The following is a 10,776-nucleotide window of genomic DNA, read 5'->3' as shown; positions in this document are numbered from 1 at the left end:
AACTTCAACCTGAAAAGCTCGAACCCAAGTCGGAAAAATGCGTCTTCATAGGATACCCTAAGGAAACCATTGGGTATACCTTCTACCTTAGATCCAAAGGCAAGATCTTTGTTGCCAAGAACGGATCCTTTCTGGAAAAAGAGTTTCTGTCGAAATGAGTAAGTGGGAGGAAAGTAGAACTCGATGAAGTACTACCTCTTGAACCGGAAAGTAGTGCAGCTCAGGAAAATGTTCCTGTGATGCCTACACCGACTGGAGAGGAAATTAATGATGATGATCAAGGTACTTCGGATCAAGTTGCTACTGAACTTCGTAGGTCCACAAGGACACGTTCCACACCAGAGTGGTATGGCAACCCTGTCTTGGAAATCATGTTGTTAGACAACGGTGAACCTTCGAACTATGAAGAAGCAATGGCGGGCCCAGATTCCAACAAATGGCTTGAAGCCATGCAATCCAAAATAGAATCCATGTATGAAAACAAAGTATGGACTTTGACAGACTTGCCCGATGATCGGCGAGCGATAGAAAACAAATGGATCTTTAAGAAGAAGACGGACGCGGATGGTAATGTTACCATCTATAAAGCTCGACTTGTCGCTAAGGGTTATCGGCAAGTTCAAGGGGTTGACTACGATGAGACTTTCTCTCCCGTAGTGAAGCTGAAGTCCGTCCGAATCATGTTAGCAATTGCCGCATACTATGATTATGAGATATGCTAGATGGACGTCAAAACGGCATTCCTTAACGACCATCTTAAGGAAGAACTGTATATGATGCAGCCGGAGGGTTTTGTCGATCCTAAGAATGCTAACAAAGTATGCAAGCTCCAGCGATCCATTTATGGGCTGGTGCAAGCATCTCGGAGTTGGAACATTCGCTTTGATGAGATGATCAAAGCGTTTGGGTTTATGCAGACTTATGGAGAAGCCTACGTTTACAAGAAAGTGAGTGGGAGCTCTGTAGCATTTCTCATATTATATGTAGATGACATACTTTTGATGGGAAATGATATAAAACTTTTGGACAACATTAAGGCCTACTTGAATAAGTGTTTTTCAATGAAGGACCTTGGAGAAGCTGCTTACATATTAGGCATCAAGATCTATATGGATAGATCGAGACGCCTCATAGGTCTTTCACAAAGCACATACCTTGATAAGATATTGAAGAAGTTCAAAATGGATCAGTCCAAGAAAGGGTTCTTGCCTGTATTGCAAGGTGTGAGATTGAGCTCGGCTCAATGCCCGACCACGGCAAAAGATAAAGAAGAGATGAGTGTCATCCCCTATGCTTCAGCCATAGGATCTATTATGTATGCCATGTTGTGTACCAGACCTGATGTAAACCTTGCCGTAAGTTTGGTAGGAAGGTACCAAAGTAATCCCAGCAGGGAACACTGGACAACGGTCAAGAATATCCTGAAGTACCTAAAAAGGACAAAGGACATGTTTCTCGTTTATGGAGGTGACGAAGAGCTCGTCGTAAAGGGTTACGTCGATGCTAGCTTCGACACAGATCTGGATGACTCTAAGTCACAAACCGGATAGATGTATATGTTGAATCGTGGAGCAGTAAGCTGGTGCAGTTGCAAGCAGAGCGTCGTGGTGGGATCTACATGTGAAGCAGAGTACATGGCAGCCTCGGAGGCAGCGCATGAAGCAATATGGATGAAGGAGTTCATCACCGACCTAGGAGTCATACCTAATGCGTCGGGGCCAATCACTCTCTTCTGTGACAACACTGGAGCTATTGCCCTTGCCAAGGAGCCCAGGTTTCACAAGAAGACCAGGCACATCAAGCGTCGTTTCAACTCCATCCGTGAAAATGTTCAAGATGGAGACAAAGATATTTGTAAAGTACATACGGATCTGAATGTCGCAGATCCATTGACTAAACCTCTTCCGCGAGCAAAACATGATCAACACCAGAACTCTATGGGTGTTCGATTCATCACAATGTAACTAGATTATTGACTCTAGTGCAAGTGGGAGACTGTTGGAAATATGCCCTAGAGGCAATAATAAAAGGATTATTATTATATTTCCTTGTTTGTGATAATTGTCTTTTATTCATGCTACAATTGTATTATCCGGAAATCGTAATACACGTGTGAATACATAGACCACAATATGTCCCTAGTGAGCCTCTAGTTGACTAGCTCGTTGATCAACAGATAGTCATGGTTTCCTGACTATGGACATTGGATGTCATTGATAACGGGATCACATCATTAGGAGAATGATGTGATGGACAAGACCCAATCCTAAGCATAGCACAAGATCGTGTAGTTCATTTTGCTAGAGCTTTTCCAATGTTAAGTATCTTTTCCTTAGACCATGAGATTGTGTAACTCCCGGATACCGTAGGAGTGCTTTGGGTGTACCAAACATCACAACGTAACTGGGTGACTATAAAGGTGCACTACAGGTATATCCGAATGTGTCTGTTGGGTTGAGACGGATCGAGACTGGGATTTGTCACTCCGTATGACAGAGAGGTATCTCTGGGCCCACTCGGTAATGCATCATCATAATGAGCTCAAGGTGACCAAGTGTCTGGTCACGGGATCATGCATTACGGTACGAGTAAAGTGACTTGCCGGTAACGAGATTGAATGAGGTATTGGGATACCGACGATCGAATCTCGGGCAAGTAAAATACCGATTGACAAAGGGAATTGTATACGGGGTTGCTTGAATCCTCGACATCGTGGTTCATCCGATGAGATCATCGAGGAGCACGTTGGAGCCAACATGGGTATCCAGATCCCGCTGTTGGTTATTGACCGGAGAGCCGTCTCGGTCATGTCTACGTGTCTCCCGAACCCATAGGGTCTACACACTTAAGGTTCGGTGACGCTAGGGTTGTAGAGATATGAGTATGCAGCAAACCGAAAGTTGTTCGGAGTCCCGGATGAGATCCCGGACGTCACGAGGAGTTCCGGAATGGTCCGGAGGTAAAGAATTATATATAAGAAGTGCAGTTTCGGCCATCGGGAGAGTTTCGGGGGTCACCGGTATTGTACCGGGACCACCGGAAGGGTCCCGGGGGTCCACCGGGTGGGGCCACCTATCCCGGAGGGCCCCGTGGGCTGAAGTGGGGAGGGGACCATGTTGGAAATATGCCCTAGAGGCAATAATAAAAGGATTATTATTATATTTCCTTGTTCATGATAATTGTCTTTTATTCATGATATAATTGTATTATCCGGAAATCGTAATACACGTGTGAATACATAGACCACAATACGTCCCTAGTAAGCCTCTAGTTGACTAGCTCGTTGGTCAACAGATAGTCATGGTTTCCTGACTATGGACATTAGATGTCGTTGACAACGGGATCACATCATTAGGAGAATGATGTGATGGACAAGACCCAATCCTAAGCATAGCACAAGATCGTGTAGTTCGTTTTGCTAGAGCTTTCCCAATGTCAAGTATCTTTTCCTTAGACCATGAGATCGTGTAACTCCCGGATACCGTAGAAATGTTTTGGGTGTACCAAACGTCACAACGTAACTGAGTGACTATAAAGGTGCACTATAGGTATCTCCGAAAGTGTTTGTTGGGTGGACACGGATCGAGACTGGGATTTGTCACTCCGTATAACGGAGAGGTATCACTGGGCCCACTCGGTAGTGCATAATCATAATGAGCTCAAAGTGACCAAGTGTCTGGTCACGGGATCATGCATTACGGTACGAGTAAAGTGACTTGCCGGTAACGAGACTGAACGAGGTATTGGGATACCGACGATCGAGTCTTGGGCAAGTAACATACCGTCTGACAAAGGGAATAGTATACGGGGTTGCTTGAATCCTCGACATCGTGGTTCATCCGATGAGATCATCGAGGAGCACGTGGGAGCCAACATGGGTATCCAGATCCCGCTGTTGGTTATTGACCGGAGAGCCGTCTCGGTCATGTCTGCATGTCTCCCGAACCCGTAGGGTCTACACACTTAAGGTTTGGTGACGCTAGGGTTGTATGAATATGAGTATGCAGCATACCGAAAGTTGTTCGGAGTCCCGGATGAGATCCCGGACATCACGAGGAGTTCCGGAATGGTACGGAGGTAAAGAATTATATATAGGAAGTGATGTTCCGGCCATCGGGAAAGTTTCGGGGTTACCCGGTATTGTACCGGGACCATCGGAAGGGTCCCGGGGGTCCACCGGGTGGGGCCACCTATCCCGGAGGGCCCCATGGGCTGAAGTGGGAGGGGAACCAGCCCCTAGTGGGCTGGTGTGCCCCCCTTGCCCCCCCCCCGCGCTTAGGGTTGGAAACCCTAGGTGGGGGGCGCACCACTTGCCTTGGGGGGCACTCCACCCCCCTGGCCGCCGCCCCCTTGGGAGATTGCATCTCCCAGGGCCGCCCCCCTAGGGGCCTATATAAAGGAGGGCAGGGGGAGGGCAGACGCACCCTGTGCATTGGCGCCTCCCTCCCCCTGCTACACCTCGTCCTCCTCCCGCAGCAGCTTGGCGAAGCCGTGCCGGAGTTCTGCTGCATCCACCACCACGCCGTTGTGCTGCTGGATCATCATCAACCTCTCCTTCCCCCTTGCTGGATCAAGAAGGAGGAGACGTCATCCGCTCCGTACGTGTGTTGAACGCGGAGGTGCTGTCCGTTCGGCACTTGGTCATCGGTGATTTGAATCACGGCGAGTACGACTCCATCATCACCGTTCTCTCGAACGCTTCCGCACGCGATCTACAAGTGGTATGTAGATGCAATCTCTCTCCCATGACTCGTTGCTTAGATGAACTCATAGATGGATCTTGGTGAAATCATAGGAAAAATTTTAATTTTCTGCAATGTTCCCCAACAGACCAGCCCCTGGTGGGCTGGTGCACCCCCCCTTGGGCCCCCCTGCACCTAGGGTTGGAAACCCTAGGGTGGGTGGGCGCCTCCACTTGCCTTGGGGGCACTCTACCCCCCGGCCGCCGCCCCCCCTTGGGAGATCCTATCTCCAGGGTCGGCGCCCCCCCCCCCACGGGGCCTATATAAAGGGGGGGAGGGAGGGCAGCCACACCCTGAAGTCTTGGCGCCTCCCTCTCCCCTGCTACACCTCTCCCTCTCGCAGAAGCTCGGCGAAGCTCTGCCGGAACCCTGCTGCATCCACCACCACGTCGTCGTGCTGCTGGATCTTCATCAACCTCTCCTTCCCCCTTGCTGGATCAAGAAGGAGGAGACGTCACGCTGACTGTACGTGTGTTGAACGCGGAGGTGCCGTCCGTTCGGCGCTAGGATATCTGGTGATTTGGATCACGACGAGTACGACTCCCTCAACCCCGTTCTCTTGAACGCTTTCGCTCATGATCTACAAGGGTTTGTAGGTGCACTCCCCTCTCTCGTTGCTAGATGAACTCATAGATGGATCTTGGTGAACGTAGGAATTTTTTTATTTTATGCAACGTACCCCAACAATATGCACGAGTAGAACACAAGTGAGTTGTGGGCGATACAAGTCATACTGCTTACCAGCATGTCATACTTTCGTTCGGCGGTATTGTTGGATGAAGCGGCCCGAACCGACATTACGCGTACGCTTACGCGAGACTGGTTCTACCGACGTGCTTTGCACACAGGTGGCTGGCGGTGTGAGCTTCTCCAACTTTAGTTGAACCGAGTGTGGCTACACCCGGTCCTTGAGAAGGTTAAAACAACACTACCTTGACGAACTATCGTTGTGGTATTGATGCGTAGGTAAAGAACGGTTCTTGCTCAGCCCGTAGCAGCCACGTAAAATTTGCAACAACAAAGTAGAGGACGTCTAACTTGTTTTTGCAGGGCATGTTGTGATTGATATGGTCAAGACGTGATGCTATATGTTATTGTATGAGATGATCATGTTTTGTAACCGAGTTATCGGCAACTGGCAGGAGCCATATGATTGTCGCTTTATTGTATGAAATGCAAGCGCCCTGTAATTGCTTTACTTTATCACTAAGCGGTAGCGATAGTCGTAGAAGCAATAGATGGCGAAGCAACAACGATGCTACGATGGAGATCAAGGTGTCGCGCCGATGACGATGGTGATCACGATGATGCTTCGGAGATGGAGATCACAAGCACAAGATGATGATGGCCATATCATATCACTTATATTGATTGCATGTGATGTTTATCCTTTATGCATCTTATCTTGCTTTGATTGACGGTAGCATTTTAAGATGATCTCTCACTAATTATCAAGAAGTGTTCTCCCTGAGTATGCACCATTGCAAAAGTTCTTCGTGCTGAGACACCACGTGATGATCGGGTGTGATAGGCTCTACGTTCAAATATAACGGGTGCAAAACAGTTGCACACGCGGAATAATCAGGTTAAACTTGACGAGCCTAGCATATACAGATATGGCCTTGGAACACGGAGACCGAAAGGTCGAACGTGAATCATATAGTAGATATGATCAACATAGTGATGTTCACCATTGAAAACTACTCCATCTCACGTGATGATCAGACATGGTTTAGTTGATTTGGATCACGTGATCACTTAGATGACTAGAGAGATGTCTGTCTAAGTGGGAGTTCTTTAGTAATATGATTAATTGAACTTAAATTTATCATGAACTTAGTCCTGGTAGTATTTTGCAAATTATGTTGTAGATCAATAGCTCGCGTTGTTGCTTCCCTATGTTTTTATATGTGTTCCTGGAGAAAACTAAGTTGAAAGATGTTAGTAGCAATGATGCGGACTTGGTCCGTGATCTGAGGTTTATCCTCATTGCTGCACAGAAGAATTATGTCCTTGATGCACCACTAGGTGACAGACCTATTGCAGGAGCAGATGCAGACGTTATGAACGTTTGGCTAGCTCAATATGGTGACTACTTGATAGTTTAGTGCACCATGCTTAACAGCTTAGAATCGGGACTTCAAAGACGTTTTTGAATGTCATGGACCATATGAGATGTTCCAGGAGTTGAAGTTAATATTTCAAGCAAATACCCGAGTTGAGAGATATGAAGTCTCCAACAAGTTCTATAGCTAAAAGATGGAGGAGAATAGCTCAAGCAGTGAGCATGTACTCAGATTGTCTGGGTACTACAATCACTTGAATCAAGTGGGAGTTAATCTTCCAGATAAGATAGTGATTGACATAGTTCTCTAGTCACCATCACCAAGTTGCTAGAACTTCGTGATGAACTATAGTATGCAAGGGATGACGAAAACGATTTCCGAGCTCTTCGTGATATTGAAATCGACGAAGGTAGAAATCAAGAAAGAGCATCAAGTGTTGATGATTGATAAGACCACTAGTTTCAAGAAAATGGCAAAGGGAAAGAAAGGGAACTTCAAGTAGAATGACAAGCAAGTTGTCACTCCCGCGAAGAATCCCAAAGCTGGACCAAAGCCTGAAACTGAGTGCTTACACTGCAAAGGAAATGGTCACTGGAAGCGGAAATGCCCTGAATATTTGGTGGATAAGAAGGATGGCAAAGTGAACAAGGGTATATTTGATATATAGGTTATTGATGTATACCTTACTAGTGTTTATAGTAGCCCCTGAGTATTTGATACTTGTTCGGTTGCTAAAAATTAGTAACTCGAAACAGGAGTTACAGAATAAATAGAGACTAGTTGAGGGTGAAGTGACAATGTGTGTTGGAAGTGGTTCCAAGATTGATATGATCATCATCGCACACTCCCTATACTCTCGGGATTAGTGTTAAACCTAAATAAATGTTATTTGGCATTTGCGTTGAGCATGAATATGATTTGATCATGTTTATTGCAATACGGTTATTCATTTAAAGTCAGAGAATAATTGTTGTTCTGTTTACATGAATAAAACCTTCAATGGTCATACACCCAATGAAAATATGTTTGTTGGATCTCGATCGTAGTGATACATATATTCATAATATTGACGCCAAAAGATGCAAAGTTAATAATGATAGTGCAACTTATTTGTGGCACTGCCGTTTGGGTCTTATCGGTGTAAAGCGCATGAAGAAACTCCATAAAGATAGATTTTGGGAATCACTTGGTTATGAATCATTTGATGCTTGCGAACCGTGCCTTTTGAGCAAGACGACTAAAACTCCTTTCTCCAGAACAATGGAACGAGCTACTGACTTATTGGAAATAATACATACTGATGTATGAAGACCAATGAGTATTAAGGCTCGTGGCGGGTATCGTTATTTTCTGACCTTCACAGATGATTTGAGCAGATATGGGTATATCTACTTGATGAAACATAAGACTGAAACAGTTGAAAGGTTCAAAGAATTTCAGAGTGAAGTGGAAGATCATCGTAACAAGAAAATAAAGTTTCTACGATCTGATCGTGGAGGAGAATATTTGAGTTACGAGTTTGGCCTTCATATAAAACAATGTGGAATAGTTTCACAGCTCACGCCACATGGAACACCACAGCGTAATGGTGTGTCCGAACGTCATAACCGCATTTTATTGGATATGGTGCGATCTATGATGTATCTTACCGATTTACCACTATCGTTTTGGGGTTATGCATTAGAGACAGTTGCATTCACTTTAAATAGGGCACCATCAAAATCCATTTGAGACGACGCCTTATGAACTATGGTTTGACAAGAAACCAAAGTTGTCGTTTCTTAAAGTTTGGGACTGCGATGCTTATGTGAAAAAGTTTCAACCTGATAAGCTCGAACCCAAATCGGAGAAGTGCGTCTTCATAGAATACCCAAAGGAAACTATTGGGTACACCTTCTATCACAGATCCGAAAGCAAGATATTCATTGCTAAGATGGATCCTTTCTAGAGAAGAAGTTTCTCTCGAAAGAAGTGAGTGGGATAAAAGTAGAACTTGATAAGGTAATAGTACCTTCTCTTGAATTGGAAAATAGTTCATCACTGAAATCAGTTTCAGTGATTCCTACACCAATTAGTGAGGAAGCTAATGATAATGATCATGAAACTTCAGATCAAGTTATTACAGAAACTCGTAGGTCTTCCAGAGTACGGTCTGCACCAGAGTGGTACAGTAATCCTGTTCTAGAAGTCATGTTACTAGACCATGATGAACCTACAAACTATGAGGAAGCAATGATGAGCTCAAATTCCGTGAAATGGCTTGAGGCCATGAAAATCTGAGATAGGATCCATGTATGAGAACAAAGTGTGGACTTTGGTTGACTTGCTCGATGATCAACAAGCCAAGTTAAATAAATGGATCTTCAAGAGGAAGATGGACACTGATAGTAGTGTTACTATCTACAAAGCTCGACTTGTCGCAAAAGGTTTTTCGACAAGTTCAAGGTTTTGAATACGATGAGATTTTCTCACTCGTATTGATGCTTAAGTCTATTCGAATCATGTTAGCAATTGCCATATTTTATGAAATCTGGCAAATCAATGTCAAAACTGCATTCCTTAATGGATTTATTAAAGAAGAGTTGTACATGATGCAACCAGAAGGTTTTGTCGATCCAAAGGGTGCTAACAAAGTGTGCAAGCTCCAACGATCCATTTATGAACTGGTGCAAGCCTCTCGGAGTTGTAATAAACATTTTGATAGTGTGATCAAAGCATATGGTTTTATACAGACCTTTGGAGAAGCCTGTATTTACAAGAAAGTGAGTGGGAGCTCTGTAGCATTTCTAATACTATATGTAGATGACATATTGTTGATTGAAAATGACATAGAAATTTTGGATAGCATAAAAGGATACTTGAATAAGAGTTTTTCAAAGAAAGACCTCGGTGAAGCTGCTTACACATTGAGCGTCAAGATCTATAGAGATAGATCAAGACGCTTGATAAGATTTTTCAATGAGTACATACCTTGATAAGATTTTGAAGTAGTTCAAAATAGAACAGTCAAAGAAAAAGTTCTTGCCAGTGTTGCAAAGATATGAAATTGAGTAAGACTCAAATCCCGACCACGGCAGAAAATAGAAAGAGAATGAAAGTCATTCCCTATGCCTCAGTCATAGGTTCTATAAAAGTATGTCATGCTATGGACCAGACCTATTGTATACTATGCCCTGGTTTGGCATGGGATGTTGGGGAACGTTGCAGAAAATTAAATTTTTTCCTACGGTTTCACCAAGATCCATCTATGAGTTCATCTAGCAACGAGTCATGGGAGAGTGATTGCATATACATACCACTTGTAGATCGCGTGCGGAAGCGTTCAAGTGAACGGGGTTGATGGAGTCGTACTCGTCGTGATTTAAATCACCGATGACCTAGTGCCGAGTGGACAGCACCTCCGCGTTCAACACACGTACGGAGCGGATGACGTCTCCTCCTTCTTGATCCAGCAAGGGGAAGGAGAGGTTGATGATGATCCAGCAGCATGACGGTGTGGTGGTGGATGCAGCAGAACTCCGGCAGGGCTTCGCTAAGCGACTATGGGAGGAGGAGGAGGTGTAGCAGGAAGGGGAGGCGCCAAGGGCTTCAGGGTGCGGCCACCCCTCCCTCCCCTCCCTTTATATAGGTGCAAGAGAGGGGGGGAGGGCGCAGCCTTGCCCCTTCCTCCAAGGAAGGGGTGCGGCCAAGAGGGGGGGAGGAGTCCATCCTCCCCAAGGCACCTCGGAGGTGCCTTCCCCTCTTAGGACTCTCCCCTCCCCAAGTCTCCTTGGCGCATGGGCCTCTTGGGGCTGGTGCCCTTGGCCCATATAGGCCAAGGCGCACCCCCACAGCCCATGTGGCCCCCCGGGGCAGGTGGACCCCCCCGGTGGACCCCCGGACCCCTTTCGGCACTCCCGGTACAATACCGATAAAGTGCGAAACTTTTCCGGCGACCAAAATAAGACTTCCTATATATAAATCTTTAC

Source organism: Triticum dicoccoides, chromosome 5B (assembly GCF_002162155.2).
Source record: "Triticum dicoccoides isolate Atlit2015 ecotype Zavitan chromosome 5B, WEW_v2.0, whole genome shotgun sequence".
In the NCBI taxonomy this organism is placed as follows: domain Eukaryota; kingdom Viridiplantae; phylum Streptophyta; class Magnoliopsida; order Poales; family Poaceae; genus Triticum; species Triticum dicoccoides.
Note: the sequence above shows the minus strand (reverse complement) of the source record.